General features: G+C 42.5%; 1 long non-coding RNA gene across 1 annotated transcript in view; it reads right to left on the reverse strand.

Moving 5' to 3' along the window:
- Nucleotides 1–15,767, reverse strand: part of LOC137561343 (uncharacterized) — a 79,598-nt gene extending 63,831 nt beyond the window's left edge. The window contains exon 1 of the long non-coding RNA XR_011029976.1: nucleotides 15,683–15,767. This is a non-coding gene — a long non-coding RNA (uncharacterized lncRNA). The remainder of the gene's footprint in view (nucleotides 1–15,682) is intronic.
- Between the last annotated feature and the right edge of the window lie 8,894 nt (nucleotides 15,768–24,661).

Genomic DNA, 24,661 nt, shown 5'->3' on the forward strand with positions numbered 1-24,661 from the left:
GAGGTGCTGGCTTGCCCGGCAGCCAGCGTTATGTCGGAACGCTGTTTCAGTGCTGCCGGAGGCATCGTCACAGATCGGCGGCGTATCCGCCTCTCCACAGAAAATGCAGACCGTCTGACTCAAATTAAAATGAATCAATCCTGGATTGGAAACGACTACGCAACACTCCCGGACCCCAACCAAGTAACATGAACAATGAACATCTGTGATGGGTTAGCGTTTCCGGTCCCTGTTTATTGAACCTCTCATCTGTATTACATTTATGACTGCATGGCGACAAAATGCAAATTGCTATCCGCACGCTTCTTGTCCTCATGCAAGGCCTGGGTTGTTGTGTCTCAAAGCGTGGCCTTCTCCTCCTGCGCCACCCTCCTCCTGTTCCATCACGTGTGCTGCTGCTGGGTTAGCATTACCGGTCCCTTTTCCTGGAACCTCTTATATGTATTACATTTATGACTGCATGCCGACAAAAAGCATGTTACCTGTGCAAAGAAAACAGACATTTCCCGCATTTAAAAGACAGTTTTCCCTTTGAAACTTTAAAATCGATTTTCTCAAAAACTATAAGCTCTTTTTGCTAAATTTTGTTTTTCCTCTTGTACCCACTCCCAAGGTGCACATACCCTGTAAATTTGGGGTATGTAGCATGTAAGGAGGCTTTACAAAGCACAAAAGTTCGGGTCCCCATTGACTTCCATTATGTTCGGAGTTCGGGTCGAACACCCGAACATCGCGGCCATGTTCGGCCTGTTCGGCCCGAACCCGAACATCTAGATGTTCGCCCAACACTAGTCAATACTGAGGAGATTTAGACAACAAATGCAAGAAAAAGTGAGTTTATTGATGTAAATGGGTTAAAACAAACTCAGTAAAATTATGATAAACCAATAAATATATATTTCTGTGGAGGTGTTCTTTTATGCAGGCCATTGTATAGCCCCCCAAAACAATATGGTAACTGGACAGCATTTTGTAATCAATGCATTTCTTATTCAACTTCTTCCGCTCTAAGAAGATATAAAAAAAAAATATCCAGACAACTAGGGATCAAAGATTGGTTCAATGTCCTCCCCCTGTATAAACTAAAGCTAGAGGGATATAGAGTTCGACAAATTTATTTCTTTTTAAACAATGCATATGCATATATGCTGACCTGCTCATCCTCTGCCTTTTAATACTTAAATACTTTTCGCCATCAACCCTGAACAAGCATGCAGATCAGGTGCTCTGACTGAAGTCTGACTGTATTAAAGGGACTCCGAGCTAAAAAAAAAAAAAATGAAAATGGTACTCACCGTGGGCTTTCTGCAGCCCAGTGTAGGTCGGGAGGTCCCATGACGGCGTCCTGGCTCTTCTCCCAGGTCTTCTCCCAGAGATGGCTGCCCGGCGGCTTCCAGGCGGCTCCAGACGACACTGGCCCGAGTGCGGGCTCTCTCTTCCGCATACGTCACGGCTGACTTCATCACGCCGGTCGCCTCGTGTCATCACAGCGGTCGGCGTGACAGTACAGCGCATGTGCGGTTTAATCGTGCATGCGCCATACTGTCACATCGGCCGCCATGATGACCCGAGGCGGCCGGCGTGATGAAGTCAGCCGTGACGTGTGCGGAAGAGAGAGCCCGACACTCGGACCAGTGTCGTCTGGAGCTGCCCGGAAGCTGCCGGGCAGCCATCTTTGGGAGAAGACCTGGGAGAAGAGCCAGGATGCTGTCGTGGGACCTCCCGACCTACACTGGGCTGCAGAAAGCCCACGATGAGTACCATTTTCATTTTTTTTTAGCTCGGAGTCCCTTTAACTGTATGCTTGTTTCGAGTGTGTGATTCAGACACAATTGTAGCCAAAGAGATCAGCAAGATAGCCAGGCAACTGGTAATGTTCATAAGGAAATAAAAATCGGCAAGCCTCACTCTAGGTTCCCTTTATTCTCTACAAGACCGCGACGCGCTGACGCGGTGGCTCCCCCAGGGCCACCTAACGCCGATCGGCGTAAAGTCCTGGGGGAGAGTTTTGCAGGAGATCACGTGTGCGGATACGTGCGCATCTCTGCTTGGATGACGGAGCTCCGCTCCTCCATCAGCTTCCCAGCGGCCATCCTGTTAGATGGCAAAGCCGCCAGCTATTTACTTAGTGCAGTGCTGCAGTCTATGGCAGCGCTGTACTGGGGACAGCCGTGTGACAGGCTCAGGGGCTATCCGCTGTCATAGGCTGAAGCCTATGACAGCTGATCACAGTGGTTGGCTGGCGGGGGAGGGAGGGAAAGAGAGAGGGAAAATAAAAAAATTAAAAAAGCTGAAATTTATTCAAAAAAATAATAAAAATATTTGTAAAAAAAAAAATAAACATCCTGGGAGCGATCCTTGCCCACCAAGAGAGAGCTCTGTTGGTGGGCAGAAAAGAGGGGGGGGAATCACTTGTGTGCTGAGTTGTGCGGCCTTAAAGCTGCAGTGGCCCAATTTGTGAAAAATGGCCTGGTCTTAGGGGGGTTTAGGCCAAGGTCCTTAAGTTGTTAAAGCAAACCTGAAGCGAAAATAAACTTATGAGATAATGAATTGTATGTGTAGTACAGCTAAAAAATAGAACCATAGTAGCAAAGAAAAAAATGTCATGTTTTCCAGTACAGGGAGAGTTAAAAAACTTCAGTAGTTATCTTTGCAAAAGAGCTTCTCTGAGCTCTTCGATCCACTGGGTTGAATACAGTCCTGTTTTCCAAAGCACTTAGACAGCCATGAAAAAGTGAGAGACAACTTGAGATAAGATTTTACTGCAGTTGTTTCTGCTTTGATTTATAGCTTAAAAGACAGACAGTGTGGTTTCTAAACTGCAGATATGACAGAATGATGCAATGTTATTTTTTAAAAAAGCGATATAACTGAAAATAAAAATATGAGACTCTTTTCCTTGCTACTAATGTTCTATCAATTATCTGTACTACACATACAGAAAAGTCAAAGGTCGGCCAGCACACCAAGGGTATTTGCAGGAGCATTTATTCCTCAAAGCATGTGTCAACACAAGATTTGACAGACATAGTATGTCTGCACTTTCTGAAGAAGGGGACCCACAATTGTCAAATCTTGTGTTGACACATGCTTTAAGGAATAAATGCTCCTGCAAATACCCTTGGTGTGCTGGCCAACCTTGGACTTTTCTATATTGAATGTGATGTTGCTTTGCATCATGGCTATGCACCCAATGATTCTACAGCAAGGTGTGTCGCTTTCAAACCATTGACTATATTGCACTACACATACAATTCATTATATCATAAGGTTTTTTTCACTTTAAGTACATGAAAATGTGGATAAAAAAAATAAAATGTTATTAGAATGGGCAATCAATAAGGGATATAATTCAAACAAGTAGAAGAGTTTTGACTAAATCCTATTAAGTAGGCATGGATGATATATGAAGAAAATAAATGACCCCAGCATGAGCGCTTAGAGCACTGCTTCAGCAACAAACAGCGGGTGTCCAGATGCTTTTCATGGTCACAGATCTACTTCTTCAATGTAGCAATATTCGTAGAACTCAGTTGAAACCACCCAAGTCAAGACAAGACATTAACCTTTTCGGGGCCGCGTGCATTCGATTTTACGCCGCACTTGTGGCTGTTCTAGCCTGATGCGGCGTAGAATCTACGCCGGCCCGCAATTTCCGCTCCCGACGCGATCGTGCGCACCGGGAGGGGGAGATTAAGCTGTCATATGACAGCCGACATCTCCCCCGAGTGATCAGCAGCCATCGCGTATGGCTGCTGATCACGTGATCACTACGATCGCCGCCGGATCGTAGTGATCAGTTTGACAGCTGCGGCAGCAGGGGGGAAACGAAGAGGAACCACTTACCTCCCTGCCGTTCCCGCGACGATCGGCACCCCCCTCCGCTCTGGCCGGCATCTCCGCTCCATCTGACGTCAGCGCCGGGTCCCGGCTTGATGACGTCATCAAGCCGCGACCCGGAACTGATCGTCAGACAGAACGGAGATGCCGGCCGGAGAAGAGTGTCCCGTGCGGCTCATCGCTGGAGCCTGGAAGGTAAGTGAAGGCTGCTGGCAGAAGGGGGGGCACTGGCCACCATGGGGGGACACCAATCCAGCCAGCCACACACGGGATCCGGCCGCCTGACCCCCCCAAACGCGCGCACCTCCCTCCCGCGCAAAATGCCTTGGTCCTTAAGGGGGGGTAGGTGGCCGGTCCCGAAAAGGTTAAAGAACAAATATCAAAGAAACGTTTTTTCTGTAAACCCCACATACCTATAGAGCGTTTAGCCAGAAACACACAGCCGGTGTAAAAAAAAATGCCTTGTTTACCAGCTGTTTGTAACAATTTTGTGTCGGCATCGGGGGAGGCCGAACTGTAACCTGGCTGTAAACTGTTTACTTTAGACTGCGTGGCAGAGAGAGAGAGAGAGAGAGAGACACACACAGAAGCACACAGACAGAGCTGCCGCTGATGATTATTTACACACATTTAAAGCTATATTTCTGCTTTCTATCATTCTGAACACATTTAACTTACATTATTAGAGCCAGTGAAGATTGTCTCTGTATGCTGGATGTGCTGGACACAGTCCTCCATAGTAATGCCCACAGTGAAAACTGTTCTCTGTAAATGTCATTTTCTTCACATAAAACATGAAAAAAAGCCTTTGCATTGCTATTTGCTAGTAATTACTGGAAATATATGAGGTATTTAGAATTTTGCTTATTTGTCTGAATTTAAAACTCAGAAATTGCATACAAATGCAAAAAAAAAAAAAAAAGAGAGATGCAATTGAAAAAACATTACAAGTGCATGATCACACTTTGGAAAAACACTTGCAATTTCTTCTAGGTATGAACCCGACAAACTACCCTGCTAAGTTTATATTTGCTGTATTGACTTTTTATGCTATTTAGATTAGGTGTTATTCAGAATGCTATGGGATGCAGACCTTAGTTATTTGGGTGGAGCAGATTGCAAGTCATAATCCTCATAAAATGCACCTACCAACCAACACAAGTGGAATTGCTGATTATATATTATGAAAAAAAATATTATACAAATACTTATTTTTTTATTGCATTATACTGCCATAGTGATTCACTCACATATCAGTATAACAACCGCTGGGTCTACAGTATTTTCACTGTGATGTTTGGAATTCCACTTTAAGGGACTGCTGTCATTGTATATGATGCACAGAAATGTCACTACAGTGCAGACAGTATTACGATGAGCAGTTCTTGCAATGATTAAGACATTACATGAGCAACACGGGATCAGGATGTGCAGCTTATGCTTCTCCTGTTAAAGCTCTAGAGAGAAAACATGAGCAGTGACTGGTCACACTGATCTCTTACCGCAAAGGCTGTACCCGCTAGCTCTGAATCAAACACTGAGTAATGTAAGTAACACTGTATTTAGGGATTTCACCTTTCCTGCAGCAGACAGTTCTGTCAGTGAAAACATAAGGCAGCTCAAGGAGGATCTTTCCTTTCCTGCAATCCTTCAATATTCCGTCTGTCTTTGCTGAGTCACGTAACGCAAATGACTGCGGGCACATATGAATGCTAGACTGAGTGATCATTGTTAGTAATAAACAAACAGAGTCACAGAGGGCAAATATGCTGTACACTTTGATGCAAGCATTAGACAGGGAGGCTGAGGTTCTTTTTATGTTCTCACCACAAAAAGGTAAATATTTCATCAAAACTGTGTATACAAAAGGTGCAATAAGGAAAGAGTATTCTCACTGCATAGTTCAAAGAAGAACAGAGATAAGCGAAATGTTACACTCTGCTCAGAATGACAAATCTCTTATTCCACCCCCTTGGCTTTTAATCCGTATTGCTTTAAGTTGGACCTCTAACTTTTGCATGATTATTTTTATCCATAAAAAAACTGCTTGTTTTCATGCAATTGCATCCTATTCTGCAAAAAACATTAGAGGGATAGAATCATAATATTCCACAGAGGTATTGCTAAGATCCCAAAAGTTCCAGGTTACCACTAGGCACCATTAAGATGTGTGGTGCACATAGTGCAGCCTTGTATAGTATTAGTAACCCGTATAGCATTAGTATCCTCATTTTGTACAGTGCCATCTTTCACTCCAAGTCTGTGCCTACCCTTGTAGTGATAGTGCCCAACCCCCTATGCCTCAAATTAGCCTATTCCATCCATTACAATTGCCTTGTCCTTTCCTACAGAACTGAGGGTGGAGTATGATGTTTACCCTCTGGGCTGTCCCTGGTTGCTGTCATATACTGGAGTATTTGTTGGTCATAATGCTAGCAAAGAAGCTGGAAAGAATCTCAGATAGGAAGAGAAAATAGTTTTTTTCAATGGTACCAGTTACATAAATTACAGAAATATAGGGTTTCACAAAAATAAAGCATTTGCTGTTTTTTTATACAAGGTCTGGCAGAAATACATTTAGTCCTGAGGGTCAGGCTAACTAGATTCAGAGTATACACTTAAAGCTCATACACACGTCCCACTTTTAATACAAAACCAAATGCACAACACGACCAACCACAGTTGTTTACCTGACAAGTACATACAAACACACACTCCAACCAACTAAACAACCAACTCACTTAAATACTATGGGCCATATTCTATTGCTGAACTCGCCAGCGCTAAGCACTGGCGAGTTCTTAACTTAGGCGATGGGGGCATCGCCTAATCTAATTAAACTTTAGACCCCCCCAGGCGGAAAAGAACTCGCTTGGGCGATATAATCGCCCAGCGAGTTCTTACCACGGAATCCAATTATCCTTATCATGTTTCCGGGAAGCGATGCTTCCCGGCAGACATGAGCGTTAGCTTAGACCTGCAAAAAGCAGGTCTAAACTAGCTAACGCACGTCGTCGCCGCAGCATCTGGGGGTCTCCTTTAATAAGGAGACCCCCAGACCTCCCCGCCGGGTCGCCGCACAGTTTAGAAGCCCCTGCGCAGCTCTGCAAAGGTTCCCCGTCATACGTACCGCCGCCGATCACCCGCCGCCTCTCGCCGCAAAATCCGTCGTGTAATTACAGTGTATCTAACACTGTAATTACTGTGCGCATCGAAGGAGCCCGGGCAAAGCATCTTTGAATCTGCAGCCGGGCTCCCCATTGGTCCGCTGTCTGAGCCATTTTATTGGTTCAAACAGCGGACCAATGGGGAGCCCGGCTGTAGATTCAAAGATGCTTTGCCCGGGCTCCTTCTATGCGCACAGTAATTACAGTGTTAGATACACTGTAATTACACGACGGATTTTGCGGCGAGAGGCGGCGGGTGATCGGCGGCGGTACGTATGACGGGGAACCTTTGCAGAGCTGCGCAGGGGCTTCTAAACTGTGCGGTGACCCGACGGGGAGCTCTGGGGGTATCCTTATTAAAGGAGACCCCCAGATGCAGCGGCGGAAGATGGCGGCGGATGTTAGGCGGGCAAGTGCGCATGTGTGGGGAGTGAGGCCGTGGTGCTGATGGACAGCACCACAACGTAAACCTCACTCCCCATCGCTCGGTAAAAGGGAGCATCGCTCAGGCTTTCGCCTGAGTAATGCTCCCTAACGATCGGCCATCGCACGAAGGATATGGGCAATAGGATTTGCCGGTAATCCTCGCGCGATGGCAAGGTGATAAGTAGCTCGCATCTGCAAGCTACTTATCACCTTGAATAGGATATGGCCCTATGTGTGCAAACTAAATGACAAACTGCACAACATGTCTTCATTCAAAAATAACAAAGTTGTTCAAAAGATTTGTACACACGTTCCAACCTGTATGATAGTTGAGCAGATTGATCCACTGGTTGTATCTGGCAAAGAAACTGTTATCAGCTGGTTATCTGATTGTTTGCCAGCCGTACACACATCCAACTTATCTTCCAAAAGACAAGTTTGGAAGATAGTTGGACAGATTGTTGGTACGTGTGTATGAGCCTTTAAACATGCCCTTCAACCTAATGAATTGAATTAGATACCATCATCAAGCCAACATCATTCAAAGGCATTAATCGGAGCTGAGGGTTGGCTCCCCATTATTCTTCTTCTAGTGCCCCAACTCCAGAAACCCTGTCACTTTTGCCTGTTTTATGCTGTTTAGCTGCCTTACCATGCCATCACCCTTTTGTTTGGCCACAGCTTTAATGCTTGGTTTGGTAAGCATGTTATGAATATTTGCAGTATTGCAGTATCATGTTTTAAGTGCGATTTCAATCACAGATGAATGCATACGTAAATAAGGGCGGAAGGAAAACAGGGTGCCGGGGAAGCTGAAATTTCAAAATATCGTCTATAACAAGGTTTTTTATAGTCTCTTCATCTTTATCTGCACTACATTAGCAAATATTTGAAAATAACAGTATTAAAAAGGGTGAGGGGTGAAGCTAAAATTTCAAAATATAATTTTTAATAATGAAAATTACTAAATATTAACAGTGGTAATGACGATAGTAAAACATTGGTAAATATTACAGTTATTTTATTACAACTAAACCTAACCCTACTCTCACACTGAACACACCCTCTTCTGATGACTAAGCCTAAGACCCGCCTTCTTGATGCTTATTTCTAAAAGCCCCTTTCCTGACGCCTAACCCTAAAACCTTCCTCCCTGACACCTAACCCCAAGACACCACCTTCCTGATCCCTAACCATAAAAACCCCCTTCTGAAGCCTAACCTTTAAAGGGATACTGTAGGGGGGTCGGGGGAAAATGAGTTGAACTTACCCGGGGCTTCTAATGGTCCCCCGCAGGCATCCAGTGCCCGCGCAGCCGCTCACTGATGCTCCGGCCCCGCCTCCGGTTCACTTCTGGAATTTCTGACTTTAAAGTCAGAAAACCCCTGCGCCTGCGTTGCCGTGTCCTCGCTTCCCCTGATGTCATCAGGAGCGTACTGCGCAGGCACAGACCATACTGGGCTTGTGCTATACACTCCTGGTGACATCAGCGGGAACGAGGACACGGCAACGCAGGCGCAGTGGTTTTCAGACTTTAAAGTCTGAAATTCCAGAAGTGAGCCAGAGGCGGGGCCGGAGCATCGGTGAGCTGCGCGGGCATAGGATGTCTGCGGGGGACCATTACAAGCCACGGGTAACTTCAACTCATTTTCCCCTGACCCCCCCTACAGCCTACAGTATTCCTTTAAACCCCTTACTCCACCACAAATAATGTAAATACCAAAAATGATAATTTTAAAAAAAATACATTTCAAAGCGATCATTTGCAAAATAATAATTTTTCAAAGTTAATTTAATAAGGATAATTATCAAACCGATAATTTCTCAAAACAAAAAATTTCAGTTGGACGAGCCCGGAGCCCGCTATTTATCGGGCGCCCAAATATCTGCTTTTAGCGCCCAATAGCCGATATTTTGCATTAGCACCTGTAGTGTGCCCAAATAGTCCATTACCTGCAGGTGCCCAAATTTCTTGCTTGCTAGATGAACACATAGTGGGGTACAACAGTACCTACTTACCTCCATTTTGGCATTTTGAGAGCAGACAGGTCCCCGACACACTGATCCAGTACTTTTCCGCCACTAATAGCTACTGGTTTCCAGCATCTGTACAACTATAGAGATCACATTTGTGGCAGAGAGCAGGTATATGCACACTATATTTTGCCCCTACGTGGTTTCTATTTTGGTGTGGAGTTCTACTTTAAACAATCCAAACAGCTGCCTGGTAAGGAGCATTCCTTTTTTTTTTTCCTTCCAAACATAAAACAGAATTTTAATTGTTTTACATTAGGACTTGTTACAGCAGGGATATGTAGATTAAACCTTTGATAAAAGTAAAACAACAAAATGAAAGGTTTTGAGCAGCTTGAACGATTTGTTCAAATTCTCAAAGAGATATCTCTCGACTGAAATTTGTTACAGATCAATTATTTAACACAAAGTTTCTTCTGTAACTCCTTGATTATCCATAGAAGCATACTATGTCTCATTTCAGATAATATTATCCTTCCACAGATGTAGCAGTGATTCTGATATTTAAGGTAAAACTATTCTATGTCAGGTAGAATTAAAAGGGGCAACAAGGTATTTCAGGGAAAATAACCTGCATCATTAGCCCCAATCACCAAAGCTGATGAAAATATTAATATCAGCCTTCCTCCACGGTCTTATTTTCTTTATGTAACATTTGCCTTATTGCAGAACATACATAAAATAATACTAGTCAATGCTCTGGAGCCCCACATATGCTTCATGGGAAAAAACGCTTATGTCACTGGCAGCTGTTAACTGAGATGAGACTAATTACTCATCTGCCACATATACATACCTATCATCCCACAAAAAAAGTGCAGTATTCCTATTGCCTGTGGAATTAATGCGTCATCTCAGAAAACTGCAAGGTTGCAAAGGGAATTATACCTTTTAACTTTCACACCAAGCCAAATAATTGTACCATGGCTTCTTAACAAGTTTCTTAAAAATTAAAAAAAAAAAATATAGCAACCGAACTCATCATTTAATGATGCTTAGTTGTAAAATGACTTGCATAATAAATTAGATATATTACGAAAGTTGTTGTAATAAAGTTGAGTTACCCTTTAAATGCTCTACTACAGTAGCATATTTCACCTGTGGGAGCTAGGACCTTCAGAGATAGAACAGATCCAGCTCAGTGTCAAAATGCCCAATACCAGGACTATTTACTTTAGCAGGGCATTAAGTGGAATAATAACTCACTGGTGCCAGAAAGCAAAATGTGGTCAGCAGTTTATTTAATCAACCCCAAGAAGTTTACCTTCCCAAGTTACATATCAATACATATTACCATGAAGAGCAGAAAAACCTTAAACGGTCACCTACACTGTTAGACAATCTTTACTTTTGAAAAAAATGCAGATGTCACAGGAATAGAGAAGCACCCATGCAACAATACTTCAGCGTTCCCAAGCCCAGGCTCACAGTACCCTGTGACCAAATAGTAAGCAGTCCACAAAGCTGACACCACCATTTGCTCTGTTATTGAAAATTCATTCAAATGACATTAAGTCAGTACATATGGCTATGGCGACGGAAGCAGGAAATTTGGGCGCATGAGGCAGGTGGACAAAAAGGGTGCCGCCATTCACTCCCATAATAAATATCGTTTAATCGGCGCCCAACCGGAAAAAAGGGCGCCGGAGAAAAATAACGTTTTAAAAGCGGCGCCCGGAGACTTTTAATGTTTTATAACTGTTTCTCATGATTACACATTATTTAATGATTTATAATTTTTAAACATTTTTTTTAAACGAAAAACAGTACAATATTTTTTTAAAACATTACTTTTAAACGAAAAACCGTACAATTTTTTTTTACATTTTTAAACGAAAAACCGCACCATATTTTTTTAAAACGTTATTAATGCTTATCACAGGGGGGTCTTAGGTTTAGGCACCACCAGGGGGGCCTTAGGTTTAGGCACCAACAGGGGGGTCTTAGGTTTAGGCACCAACAGGGGGGTCTTAGGGTTAGGCACCACCAGGGGGGTCTTAGGTTTAGGCACCAACAGGGGGGTCTTAGGGTTAGGCACCACCAGGGGGGGTCATAGGTTTAGGCACCAACAGGGGGACTTAGGGTTAGGTACCACCAGGGGGGTCTTAGGTTTAGGCACCAACAGGGGGGTCTAGGGGTTAGGGATAGGTAGAGGGAGGGTTCTGTGTGAGAGTAGGGTTAGGTATAGCTTTAGGAAAATTCGTATTAATGTTTTATAAAACGTTATTATAAATTTCAATTTTTAAACAGGGAAGATTAACATTTTTAAAATTGCCGATTTTATACACATTATTTAATGATTTATAACTTTATAAAACATTATTTTTAAACGAAATATAACACAAATTTTTTTTAAACGTTATTCATGATTATCTTTTAAAACCCTGCGCCCTTTTTTCCCGGCGCCCTTTTTTAACGTACGCTATGGCGACAGCCTGCTGTTTTGAGCTACATGGCTTGATAGAGAGCTTATGTGTTTGTATGCCTGTGACAATGGCTTAATGATCTGGGTCCCTAGTTTGTGGATGATCTTGGTGGAGGGTCTGCAATGTGAAGACAAAGAATCCAAGGCATGCGTTGTCATTATCAGGCCAGCATAATAACACATATTATTATGTGCCGCTGATTCATCAGACAGAAGAAGAATGTACATCAGGACCATGGGAAGGCAAGTAGGGGTGAGTTACAATGAGTTCTGTAAGAAAACATCTCTCTCTCTGCCTCAGACGTACATTACATTGGAGGGATCCCTTTACAAAATGGAGTGAAATCTGCCTTCTTAAAACGGAAGGTATTTGATATTATTCAAGTTGGAGTGAGCATATGAGGTTCCTGAAAATGCATCACTGCTGAGTATGCAAATATTGCCTTTGTTGTCCCTTAAAGCTAAACACACCTTCAGAACTGCTGGAATGCAATGTGTCAGCTTGTGAACTGTACAGAACCAAAATAATCCAACATGCATACAAACTGTTTCAGACTAGTTGGTCCTCATCAGTGCATGGTATGGATCAATGTGTGCTCTATGTGGTAGGACTTGAAACACCCAGAGTTACAGATTACTCAGCAAGCTCATGGTGAAGCAGAACTCCTAGGAGTGTGTAAGGTGTTAAAAAGGACCAAGAAGAGTTTTTACTAAAACGCTGTGCAAAACAGACATTTGCCTTCTTAAACACAAGGTATTTGTGGTCACTGAAAGCCAGACCTAGTGGCATGCAGTGATGTGTCAGCTTGTTAATTGTAAAGCCTCAATCATCAAACATGCATACAGACTGTTTCTTATCATTGGATGACATTGTAGCCAATCAGATATATCATATGTAAATCTAATAATGCCCAGATAAAATAGGATGATTATGCTGTTAAACTATTATAAAAAAAACTATGCAATGACCTCAATTCACTAAGGGCCATTCAGTAAATAAAATATTTAATATTTCTGATTTTTATTTCACTAAAGATTTTATGAATGTGGGCAACATTTGGTAAAATAGGTCTAAAACCTAGTCTAGTCTGACGTATTCAGTAAATACTAATTCATGCGATATTCTCCAGAATTAACTTGTACAGTAATTTTCTGGATGTTAGCAGAGACACTTGAAACTAAACTTTTTAGTTGTTTTGTTTTTGGGGGGTTTTTTTGCAAAAGAAAAAAAAAGTTTTATGGTTTAAAAGTTTTCTATTTAAGATGCACCCCATGTAATATTAATTAATTTCTATTTCAATAGGGCTAATTTTCTCCTCTGACATTGTCATCACCTATTACAGATTTAACTTCCCGACAGGGACCAGCTGGTTTACTCTGTCAGGAAATAACCACTAAAAACATGCTCACTTTCGCTTCTGTTAATTCAAAGTTCATGTCAGAATTGCCAAACATTTTTAGACCAGGTCTATAACATTTGATAAAACATTTGGTATTTCTACGTGGCTTCAATTTGTAATCTACCGAATGTAGTATTTTACCATAGATTCAGTAGATCAATCTTAATGCTGGATCCACACCATACAATTTTTCGGCCGATTCACCTGGCCGATCGATTATTTCCAGCATGTCCGATCTGAGAATCAAACTTTTATAAGCGATTTTCTGACCGATTTCTGTAGAAACTAACGTAAATCGGTCATAAAATCGCTCAAAAAATCGTTCAATTCTCAGATCGGACATGCTGGAAATAATCGATCGGCCAGGTAAACTGGCCGAAAAATTGTATGGTGTGGATCCAGCAAAACTGCTTTGTGAATTGAGGCCAATGACTAAACTATGCAGTGTTATCACTTTGCACACAGCCCCTGTTTACTCACACCTGGTTTTCTTGACCTGCAATGGGGCTCCAAAAATGACTGAATTTCCTGATATAGAAGCCCAGTCATGTGCTCACTGCTGTCTCCCACCCATGTCATAGACCTACCACTACACTAACACGCATGCTTGTACAGCAGTCACATGGGGGAAGGGTGGTTCATTAGTCAGATCTGGTGTAAAATTTTCATCTGAGAACCTGCTTTTTGCAGGACAAACTTAAAGAGACACTGAAGCGAAAAAAAAATGATGATATTATGATTTGTAGCACAGCTAAGAAATAAAACATTAAGATCAGATACATCAGTGTAATTGTTTCCAGTACAGGAAGAGTTGAGAAACTCCAGTTGTTATCTCTATGCAAACAAGCCATTAAAGAGACTCTGTAACAAATTTTTCAGCCTTAGTTCTTCTATCCTATAAGTTCCTATGCCTGTTCTAATCTGCTCTGGCTTACTGCAGTCTTTCCTAACTGCACTGTCTATGTAATAAATCAATGTATCTTTCCTCTGTCCTGTTTGTCAGGCTAAGGCTTGATTGTGTGGAATGTGCAGGGCTGCTTGTGATTGGTAGAAGCGATACACACCCTCTGCAGGCCCCCTGCACACTCTTGAATGACTCACACACTATGCTTAGCTGAGCCTATTAGAAGCTGGTTAGTTTGTTTGTAAACACTGCCTAAAACTGTTAATTACAAGCCAGGATTGCAGCAGAGAGTGGCAGAAACAGCACAGAGGGGCACAGGAGAAAATAATGAATAGAATGGTATGCTTTTTATCGTAAGAATATTAGAGTACAGATTCTCTTTAAGCTCTCCGACTAAGTTAGTCGTGGAGAGGGCTGTTATCTGACTTTTATTATCTCAACTGTTCCTGGACTATTTCCTTTTCCTCTGCTAGAGGAGAGGTCATTACTTCACAGACTTCTCTGAAAGACTCATTTTGAATGCTGAGTGTTGTGTAATCTGCACATATTATAGAATGATGCAATGTTAGAAAAAACACTATATACCTGAAAATAAAAGTATGAGAATATTTTCTTTGCTGCTAATCTTCTAGTAATTATTCATAGTACACAGCCAATTCACTATATCATATTTTTTTTTTCGCTTCAGTGTCTCTTTAAAGGATACCTTTAGTCATATTTTAAATACAAAAGACCTACATAGATACAGTATGTCCCTTTAATTAGGACATACCTTTCAATGCTACTGTACTACTGTGCAGGCCCAGACCGCTCTATGGGACAGGAGCGCATGTGCAATAGCCCTCGACTGCCCAGATTATCTGGAGTCATAACAGCAGAACAGGGCAGAAGAGGACAGCAAGGGAAGCCACGGTGCTCATGGAGCTGGAGGAAGCTCCAGGTAGGTATAAATAGGGGCCAGTGTACCATCTCAGGTTCACTTTAAAGGACAACTGAAGTGAGAAAAATATGGAGGCTACCATATTTATTTCCTTTTCAACAATACCATTTGCATGGCAGCCCTGCTGATCTATTTGGCTACATAAAACAGTAATAAGCATTCAGCTAATTTTGTCAAATCTGACAATAATGAAACACTTGATCTGCTGCATGCTTGTTCAGGTTCTATGGCTAAAAGTATAAGAGTCAGAGGATCAGCATGATAGCTAAGCAACTGGTATTACCTAAAAGGAAATAAATATGGCAGCCTTCAGTTGTCCTTTAAATGTTTCTCTCTTTCTTATATCAAACATTTGGGAGCGAGGTATGTGTAAGGATGTCATTATGCATTGTAAGCAATCGACATACAGGTTCAGTTTAGCCATGTCCAAATAGTCACTTACAGTTCTTGAAATCTCAATTTCTACATTATGATATTAAAAAAAACACCTTTGAAACTCTCTCTATATATATCACATTTAACATGTTAACACAGCAAAACACTGACCTTCTTGTCTGTCGTTGACTCTTAATCATTACTGTGCAATAACATCCCTCAGATAATCCTCCTTAGCACAGCACAACTTCCTTTCCACTGGTAAATAAAACTTTCATATGCAACACTTCTGGACAGGAAGTGCACCCGGGGGAGTTATTGGAGTGAACAATCACTGCAGCTGCGACACAAATCAGTGCTGCAGTATGTGTTCATGTAGAACTGCTACATAAACCTTACACTCCACTCGTTGTACACCACAAACCATGGAATGCTCAGCACATGAAACAAAAGCTTCTTCGTCTTTGTACATTGTACCATTTCCCAAGAACCAATTTCAGATAGGGCCATTTAGGGAAAAAAAAGAAATTCAAATTACAGAAAAGAATGTGGATAAATGCACTGAAAGAATAAAATTGCATAAACATCCACATTCACAAGGTTACATGCAATGTTAATTATCCCTAATGCTGATATTAGTCACTGCTCCACTGTTAACTTTCATGGTGTGATATTAAGGTAGGTGAGAACATTTTTTTTTCTTAATTTCCAGTTAATCAACAGTGTTTATTTTATGTTTTGTCTAATAATGTGGTAAAGGTGGTATGAACTGAAAGAACATAGTACAGTACTGCATAATTATTAATACTATTATTATACACACTAGATTTGTGGTAGAGCAGCAATATATGACTGACATCTCTGGCTGGATAGTGTACTGGCTAAGGGCTCTGACCACACGCACCACGTTTTCAATCTTGGCTCTTCCTGTTCAGTATGCCAGCATCTATTCAGTAAGGAGACCTCAGGCAAAACTCCTAAACACTGTACTGACTACTGAACGCAGTGGCTGCAGCTCTAGCGCCTTAAGTCTGCCAGGAGAAAAATGCTGTAAAAATGTTTTGTGTCTTGTCTAATATTGATAGATTGCCTTGTCTACTGCATTGCACCATTTGATCATATTTCAGCAGAAATCAGATTTAATATTGACTGCATATCTGAGATCATTAGCTTTTTATTGCTTTAATGCAGGAGAAATGTATGCTGCTGTTGTTCATGCACTGCACCCACCCCCTGCCCACTGTGCTCAATCCAGATAAGAGCCACATTTCCTGATCTATGCTCAAATCCATGAAATAACTGAAAATAAACCAGAGAGGTCTTAGTTTTTCGGAAATGTTTGTTGGAGGTCAGGATCACAGTGGTCAGTTGCATAATGCATGCGTTATGACTGTGAACTGCAATAGAGACTGGACCTAGAGTTTAATACAAAGCATGCATGCAGCGAGTTAGAATAATGCGATCAGTTACAACGCAGTTCTGTGAACAGCCCCATAGAATTTATATGTAAAAGTTCGCGCTCACAATCAACGACCAAATTACACTAAAAAGTCTCACAGTCCTTGTTCAGGTTATCCACAGACAATCCGGAGCAAGATTCCCGTTCTGTCAGTACTTTCCAAGAGTATAGGCCAGATTTCACGTCATATGCAAGAAAAAATATATAGATATAGTGTGATACTGCTAAACAGGTTATTTTCCAACACCTTCCACGTGTGATACTCCTTCACCCTAAACACATAAGGCCACCAGTGCAGGGACACCCCCCCGAAGTGCCCGCACTCACCCAAGAGTCCTCCAAAATATCCGGAGGTTAGAATGACAACATTGGGGGTAGCGTATATCCTCACAGATCCAGGGCTCCACTCGTGCTATGGACTGAGGGAGACTCAAATAGTGTAAAACCTTTTAACTTTATTAAAATTTTAAAATTATTGCACTCACAAGTGTAGAGGTTTAACAAGCATGTCAGTTTACAGATGCAGTCCCCGGGTGACTGTCCCGACTGATGCCGCCTTGGAAAACACGCTCCACGCTGTTCCGTGCACTTCCGCGTCTCAACTGCTGGTCACGTGTGCGGCCGCTCCACCCTATGCATTTCGTCAAATGATTGACTCATCAGGGGCTGACGGCACACGCCAAACCAGCCTCTAAAAAGGTTCCCGCCCCTCCCTCCTGCTCCGTAACAGCTGAAAGGTTACTTTTGAAACATAAAAAACGTAAAAGAATGATTAAAAACCGCTCTCCTCAGCGGCAATCACACAGGGCAATCTCCTTACACGCGTTCATCCTAAACTAATACAAAAACATCCTACACTAATAGCCTCATCTCCCACCTTACATAACTCCTCACCTCCCACTATACATAAACGATTTTTTAACGATAATTCCAGGAGCAAAGGATTATTGCATAAAACCAACATAAATCAACATAAATCATCTCAGTTAGTATAAATACCCTCTTGTATCACCACCTCCCACATTATACAAACCAACTTCCCACATTAAATCCTAAAAACATAGGGTCAAAGCTAATTAGACCAATCCACACTTTGCCGATCTATGAATTGCTAATGAAACAGTTTATATCCAGATCCACATTTAATCCTTTTGGACTAAGCGTTTCCATCTCGTATATCCATCGGGTCTCCTTTTTAGATATCTCACGTAATTTATTGGCCCCTCTCCAACCAGAAAAGAGTTTCTCTACTCCACAAAAAGACATTTAGTCAGGATTGCACTGATGCTTCTCCTTAAAATGTAGAGAGACACTGTGAAACTCAAAGCCCTTTTTTATATTATTAATATGTTCCCCTATTCGTTCTTTCAAGGACCTAGTGGTGCGGCCCACATATTGTAGGCCGCAAGTACACCAGATCACATAGACAACATGGGAAGTGGCACAGGTTATAAAACTTTTTATATCAAAGGAACGCCCATTTTGTTCTGAAACGATTTTTTGCACTTTCTTCCCCTGGGCCTCTCTACAGCATTTGCATCCCCTGCATGGAAAAAAAACCCTCGCCTGCCATCCCTCAAGGCGCGGCTGTGCAGGCGGCGCCACACAGCTAGGGGCCAGTTGATTCTTTAGATTCATTGCTTTTCTGTACACAAAAGAAGGTCTGGGGGGTAGTACATCTTTCAGAACATGATCCCCCTGTAGAACATCCCAATGCTTGTGGAAGATCTGTTCAACCTGTTTGAATTGTGAGGAGAAATTGGAAAAAAAGGCAAAAGGGCTATTTTCCTTCATACTCACCTTTTCTTGTGAATGGACCAATCGACCCCGATCAGTATTAGCAATCTCATATTGGACTTTCCTCAACCACTCTGAGTCATATCCTTTCTCCATGAACCTCTCTTTTAAGGTCTCTGATTGTAAATAATAGTCACTTAGATTAGAACAATTTCTCCTAACTCGTGTAAATTGGCTCTTGGGGACCCCTCTGAGCCAACTAGGGTGATGGCAGCTCGTGGTCTCAATATAGCCGTTCCGATCGGTGGGTTTAAAAAAGCACCTAGTGTCAAAACCCATCCCTTTCCTACTGATCTCCAGATCTAAAAAATGGATACTTACCTTACTGTGTTCAGAGGTGAGTTGAATGTTAGGTCTCAGGGTGTTGATCCTGGACATAAACTCTCCAAATGCCTCCTCATCCCCTTTCCAGAGGATGAGGAGGTAATCTATGTACCTTTTCCAAAGGAGCAAACTTTCACCCCCAATGGAAATGGCCTCCTCCTCCCACAGTGCCATGTACAAATTTGCCAATGAGGGCGCATACGCCGCCCCCATAGCGCATCCGTATATCTGCCTATAATACCCACCCCCATGCCAAAAGTAGTTTTTCTTCAAGGCGAAATCCAGCAGGTCCATCAAAAAATTGATCTGGCCCGTTGGCACATCGCTTTCCACCGAAAGGAATGACCTAGCCGCTTCGATCCCCTCCTCATGTGGGATATTGGTGTAAAGTGAACCTACGTCTGCCGTGGCCAAAAGAACGTCCCCTTCCACACATAGAGAGTCAAGAATTTGTAACACATGTTTGGTATCAGTCAGTACCCTGGGTAAGGTTCTAATCAAGGGTTGGAGAAAACTATCCAAATACTGTCCTAATCTGTGGGTAATGGACCCCATACCACTTAGGATTGGTCGACCAGGGGGGTCCGTAAGGCTTTTGTGAATTTTCGGTAGTTGATACATTACAGGCACTTTGGGAGCCGAAGGAACCAGGAAATCACACTCTCTCTTAGTTATAAGCCCTGCCAACAGCCCCTCATCCAACAGGAGGGACAATTCCCTTTTATACTGGATGGTTGGATTACCACCGAGTTTCTCATATGTTTGGGTATGAAACACCAATCGGTCCAATTCATTCAGATATTGTTCTTTCCTTAAAATTACCACCCCTCCCCCCTTATCAGCAGATCGTACTACAAGTTCTTTCTGCTTGAGGATCCCCTCTACTGTTTCATGAACATTTTCGAATTTCCCTGGTTTGATTTTCCTCAAATCTTCCAGGACCCTATCTTTGAATATTTCCACAGTATTACGATTTGAAACATCTAAAGGATTAAATGTGGATGCATTTTTAAACCGTGATATAGTTCCACCACTGTTGGCCCTATTGTTTGGCCCTTCTTTCTGCAAGAAATATTTCTTCACATTCAGTTGTCTAGTAAACTTCTGTACATCAATAAAAGCATCAAATTTGTTCACATTTCTTTTTGGGGCAAATTTTAACCCATGATCTAATAGTCTCATTTCAGTTTGATTTAATTCAACCCCACTTAAATTGAACACCCCCCCCCCCCCCCTCCTACCACTGTTTTCTTCTTTTGTTCCCTTCTACCGGCTCTACACCCCCTTCTACTCCTCTTTTTCTTGGGCTTGGGTGGTAATCTCCCCCATACTCGCCTCCCCTCCAATCCTCTTTCCAATATCTGGGGCGCTGCGCTAAAAAAGAAGGCTGTTCATATTCTCTCTCAGCTAAGGGCTGGTATCTATTAAAGGTCTGAACCGGTTGATTGTACCCAAAATGGCTACCTCTCTTATTCCCATTCCAGTGGGGTTGGCCCCTATTCCCTATTCTATTGTTGATCCCACCCCGTCTATACTCACCTTGTCCGGCAGGTCTGGGAACATTTCCCTCAGACCGGGGTTGTCCTACTTCTACGGTAGGTGGTTCGGGGGCCTGCTGCACTATTACCTGATTTTCTCCCACCCCACTAGTCGAATTCCCATTTACTTTCTCCTTCTTTTCTTTAATTCTTTTTTCCACAATAGGTTGCCATTTGTATGCTAATTTACGTTTAAAAGCATCATGATCTCTTGCAAACTTCCTCTGTTTATCAATAATAATATTTTTCTCACTACTAGCTAGTTGCTCCTGAATCTTTTTACTCCTCACTAAATAAAGTTCAGTGTTTTTATGGGGCTCTAACTTGGTTTTCATGGATTCTATTTCACCTCCTAATCTTTCTAATCTCACTGTCTTTCTTTTGATCAACATTTCTATAAGGCCCAATCCACTCTTTGTAAAATATTCTTCCCATTCCTGACTATTTTCCTCAGTATCTTCCCCATCATCCGGGGTCATATCCCATCTTAGTTTTTTATAATCTTTTTCTTTATAGCCCTATAGAATTGTATGGGCAGTGAGTTGACATGCAGAATTATAAATAACAGAAGCAGAAACTATTGCAGTGTCTTCTAATACTCAAAGCTATATGAGCGTATCAGCACAATCTAATTACTTGAGCAATCCCAGGTGTGCAAAGAGAAAAATGTCTTTCTTTTATGTGCCAGACTTGCAGACTAATCTCTGTAATCGTGGTACCTTCCCCTCTGCTTCCAAACCGTATCATACTTTCTATTTACCGTGGTCTTTACCAGACTGTTTTCATTCACTCCAACTTTCCATTTTACCCACTTAAGTGCTGCACACTAAACCGAAATTCCCCCCACCATCTTGATCTACTGTATTTCCCTCATCCAAAGGAATTCTCTTCTCCAGCCTATAAGGCCGGATCCACACTATAAGCACTTTTGTCAGCACTTATATTTGATTAGTGCTTGCTGAGCGCTTGTTAAAAAATTTGTGATTCACTTTCATTAAAATCGAGGTAAAAATTGTGTAAAAATCACTGCAATCACGTACGCGAAAAAAAACGTACGCAATCGCTGTCATTTTTACCACGACTTTAATTAAAGTGAATGGGAGCGATTTTTTTAACAAACACTCAGCAAGCGCTACTCAAACACAAGCGCTCACAAAAGAGCTTATAGTGTGGATCCGGCCTTAAACTTTCCCTCACTTTAAACATATTTAAAGCAGTCCCTTAAAGAGAAACTCTGACCAAGAATTGAACTTTATCCCAATCAGTAGCTGATACCCCCTTTTACATGCGAAATCTATTCCTTTTCATAAACAGACCATCAGGGGGCGCTGCATGGCTGAAATTGTGGTGAAACCCCTCCCACAAAGACATTCTGAGTACGTACTCTTGGCAGTTTCCTGTCTGTGAACCCTGTTGCATTGTGGGAAATAGCTGTTTACAGCTGTTTCCAACTGCCAAAACCGCAAGCAAACACTGACTAAATCATTTATACATAATTATTGTAAAAATTAAGCGAGACGAGAAGCTAGAAGCCGCCCGTCTGAACTGGCCCTTAAAGCATACCTGAATTGGCATGTGACGTGATGAGATAAACATATGAACATATAGTACTAGCCCTACTAAGAAATTGTTTGAAGTCCCTTCCCATTTTCCAGGAGAGCAAGCGTTCAATTGGGATTATTATTTGTGTAAATGAGTGAACAGCTTGTTGAATTCAGTCTGTTTCCTGAAAAGTAAATAGAAGCAGAAACAGCTAAGAAAGTGTAATGATCCGCCCAGCTGGATGCACTGGCAGACAGCTGTTTGACCATTCCTCTAGTCTGTGGGCTGCAGGTCTCTGCAAGAGAGACCTGTTTTTCCATTACAAGTTTCTGGTCTGTTCTGCTGCTGGGGAATTTGCATACACTCGTTATGCAAATCCCTTACCTGTCTCCTTTGATGACTGGCAGTATAAAGAGCTATGTTTCCCATAGTCCTTTGCTGGTCATAAGAGTTAGTTCCTGTGTAACACTCGCCTGGAGTGTCAGCCTTGCTCTTGGTTTGAAGATTAGCCTAGAGTAATTCCTGGAACTGCACTAGGCAGTTTCCCTAGTGCAGTTAGGATTGCATATCTGTTTTATTTGTCTGTTGCGATTGTCCTGTCCCAGCGGTGGTCGACAGGAAGTCGTTCTGATCTTTGTTCTTGGAGTATAGCTGGAGCAGCGGTTGCTACCAGCTATCTCATCTGTTCTGTCTTGCCAGGATCGCACTCGCCTTGCGCTAGTGCTGTAGATCCGTCTGATCTCCATCTCTCTTGCTGTACTTGGATCGCACTAGCCTCTTGCGCTAGTGCTGTGGATCCTTCTGCTCTGTCTTCCTGGATCGCACTAGCCTCTTGCGCTAGTGCTGTGGATCCTATCTCTCGCTTATTCCTGTTTTCGTGTATCTGTCTTGTCTGCTACGAACGTTTGCTGGAGGCTCGGTGAGGTAACCGTTAAGCAAGCGCACGCGTCCTCTGTTTCATCTGTCGGTGGTTAGTTAGGCATGCTTGTCTCTGTTGTGTTTAACATGCGGAGACCGCGCATAAACGTGTGCACTGTTGCGAATGAGTGCGGTGTTCGCGTTTAGCTAGTGTTTGTTATTTTCCTTATCTCCTTATTGTATGATTTGCTGTGCTTTTGCTACTCTTGTGCTCTGCCTTGCTGTAGCCTTGTGTCACCTCTAGCAATCGCCTCCCTCGCGATTGCGTTCCCACTTCATATCTGCTGTTGTGTATGCACCGTCGCGGGTTGGCGACTAGTCTGGTGCACACACGTACAAACTGTCCCTGTGCTCATTCTCTTCCGCAATCGCTTCTCTTGCGATTGCGTTCTCACTTGGTTTCTTCTGTTGTGTGTCCACCGTCGCAGGTTGGCGGCTAGATTGGTGGACATACATACATTCCTCATCTGTGCTTATTCGGTCTCGTGTCGCTGTTAGCAATCGCCATCTCTGGCGATTGCCTTCTTACTTTGTCTTCATGGTTGTGTGTTCATCGTCGCAGGGTGGCCACTAGTTTGGTGGACACACATACCCTCTGTCGCTTGATCTCTCTCTTTCAGGGCTATCTTGCCCTGCGTTTCTTCCCTTCATGCAATTCCTGTCTGGCGTGTGTGGCAGGGCAGAGGAGCTGTTCCTCTGCACTCCACAGCTCCATCTGTCGACAGGAATTTCCCTCTACAGGTGCATTGCACCTTTTGCTGGGTTGCCGCAAATTACACGCTTGTGGAGGATTTCCGCAGTGTCAGCGCACGTCTTGTGCGCTGATCACGGAGAGAATTCCACAATCGTTACAGAAAGCATGAGAGATGCCTTGAGATAAGGTTTTAGTGTTGGAAAATATGAAGGGTTACTTTTTCTTTGCTTACCATCCAGAAAGGCAAATTCGTCATGGGTGCTTATCACAATGAAGTTTTCAAAGGAAGAACTTAAACTGAACATACAAATATGGGAGTCATTTCTATGTTTAATTTATTTTTAGTAAAACACATACAATTAATCAACTGTTTATTTTCACGTCAAGTTTGCTTTAAAACCTACCTCTTTTCAAACTGCCCACTAATCCTCCTCTCTACAATAACCATTCCCTGGAAACTCCTCCAAAGACTGGTATAACTTGTACCTACTATACTATGGCCCGAATTCACTAAGGACCATTTGGTAAATGAAAACCCTTCAGGAAAATACCGCATTCGGCATTTCTGATTTTTTTTTATTCATTTATGATTTTAGGAATGTGGGTGATGTTCAGTAAAATAGATCTAAAACCATTTAGTAAAATAGTCTAAAGTATTTTCTTCTTTTTCTGTAGCGTTTCAGCTAGCATTTTGCGGTTTTGTGAAGAGTTTTTGGTGTAGTAGATTTCATGTATTGTTACAGTAAAGCTGTTACTGAACAGCTACTGTAACAAAAAACCGCCTGGCAAACCGCTCTGAAGTGCCGTTTTTCAGAGCGGTTTGCGTTTTTCCTATACTTAACATTGAGGCAGAAACGCATCCGCAATCCAAAATCTGC

This window comes from Hyperolius riggenbachi, chromosome 3, assembly GCF_040937935.1.
Source record: "Hyperolius riggenbachi isolate aHypRig1 chromosome 3, aHypRig1.pri, whole genome shotgun sequence".
Lineage (NCBI taxonomy): Eukaryota > Metazoa > Chordata > Amphibia > Anura > Hyperoliidae > Hyperolius > Hyperolius riggenbachi.